Consider the following 2,226-nt stretch of genomic DNA (forward strand, 5'->3'; position numbering starts at 1 on the left):
GTTTGTTGTTTTTCATCAGGAAATTAATTTTCTAGGTTAGAAATTCTTCTTTTTCTTGAAAATTAAACTTTTTTTAAATCCGTTGTTTTTGAGTTGAAAATTGAACTATTTAAGTTGTCTTTTTAATGCCTGAAAATTATTCTAAGTAGAAAATTCATTTTTTGTGTTACAAATGTAAGTTGTTTTTAAAAAATATTTGGTAAATTTTCGGTCAAATATTTTTTTAATCACTCAGGATCTTCTAAAATTTCTAAATGTCTGAAACGGAGGCGAATTTTTCTTAAAATTTTAAAAAATTTTCAAAAATTAAAAACTTGTCTTAAAATATTCCAATCCTTTTCGCGGAATTTATAGAAACGTTTACAAAGATTTTAATATCTTTTTAAATTTTATCAAAAAATTAATTTAAAAAAATCCTTTCAAATTTTCGTATTAATCTTAAGAATATTCTTTCATTATCTTGAAGCCTTTCAAGGTTTAAAAAAAGTTTCTAAGCATGTAATTCAAAATCTTTCAAAACCGATTTTTTTATATCATTTGTTAAAAATTGTTTTTATGTAGTGAAAGTGGAAAAATTTATTGAAGTACATTTCAGACAAAAGGCTATTTATAACTTTTGTGTTACGAAAGGTATGAATGTTAATTTCGAAAAGAAATGGGACGAAACGCAAGTTAATTATTTCATTTACACAAAACATGGAAGAATTGGCAGGGCCATTGCATTTTTTTAAATGTTGTGGGAAAAGTGGAAAAATCATGTAATCTTGCAAATAGTGACAGGATTTTTTTAATTGAAAGATTAATTTCAAAGACTATTAATCAAAGTCTTAGTCATTATTTTAGTAATCCATGGCAATAAATGGTGGAAATTTAAAAAGCTAATTATAAATGTGTGTTTTTTTGTTTGTTTAAAATTCAAGTAAATATTTGTTAAATTAGCTGTTTTTTGGTAGAAAATAAAGCTTGTATGAAAATTCCTTTTTGTATTGAAAATTCAAATATTTGGTTAAAAATTAATTTTTTCATATAAAATTTTGAATTGAAAATTGAAGTATTTACCAAGAAAATTTTTTGGTTCAAACTGTAACTATTCTATATTTTTTATTGGTTTAAGATTAATCATCTTAGTTGAGTATACTTTTTTTTAAGTTCTAAAGAATTAAAAAATTTCCGAAGATATTATGGATTATTTCCCAGAATTTTTAGAAATATTTTTAAATATTCTCTAAGAATTTATTTTTAAAACAAGAAATATTTTCAAATTTGTTGTATGAATATGATTTTAGTGGATGTTTCCAGTTTGTTATTTGCTGAGATGCCGACAAATGTTGAGCGAAATATAAATTTTTTAAGATTTCGAAAGAAAAAGCTTTTTAAGAATTTTGAAAGATTTGAAGATGATAAAAAAGTTTTCTTAAGTTTACTAAATAAATTTAACATTTTTCTTATTTTCAAAATTCATTTGAAGAGAATACTTAAAAAGATTCCAAGATTTTTAAAGAAAATTACTAAATTATCAAAAATTAATTTTTAGAGAATATTCTACAACTATTTCAAAACATTTCAAAAAATTGCCAAAAAAGATTCTGAAAATTTTAATATTGAGAAGATTTTTAAAAGATAAAAGCAAATTTAGATTTCTAAAGATTTTGAAATAAAGTTTTGGATTCTATTTCAGAATTTGGAAAGGTTTTAAGAAATTAAACATTTTTGGCCTAACATTTCGGGGAAAGTTTTAATTTATTTTTAATTTAAAAAACAAAATTTTGTAAAGAAAATTTAGAAATATTTCGAAAGTTTTGAAAACATTTAAAAACTGCGTTGACTCAAGAATCCGGTAAACAAAATTATCAACACAGAAATTTCAGAAAAAGTAAATATGATTTATTGCGTGTATGCTTGGATTGGTGTCATTTTTCCATGGACATAGGAAACAAGGGACTAGGCATGCCATTGCGGGGGTGATGCAATGAGGGGGGAGTTCCGCCACCTTTTGATGTACCGCGACAAACATGGCAGCGCCCACATATTTATATTTTCATGCACAGTTTGTCGGCAAAAATGCTCGTGCGCATAATCAAATGGCACATCGGAAGATGGCGGCTCTTCGAACTCATAGAATTCTGGGTCCGGATGCAATAAGGGCACATAAAATTTTTTCGCGCGAAAACGAAGTCCCCTGGAGGCTTTAGAAAAAATTTTCGAATTTTAATTTTCAAAAGATAT

This window comes from Belonocnema kinseyi, chromosome 10 (assembly GCF_010883055.1).
Source record: "Belonocnema kinseyi isolate 2016_QV_RU_SX_M_011 chromosome 10, B_treatae_v1, whole genome shotgun sequence".
In the NCBI taxonomy this organism is placed as follows: Eukaryota; Metazoa; Arthropoda; class Insecta; order Hymenoptera; family Cynipidae; genus Belonocnema; species Belonocnema kinseyi.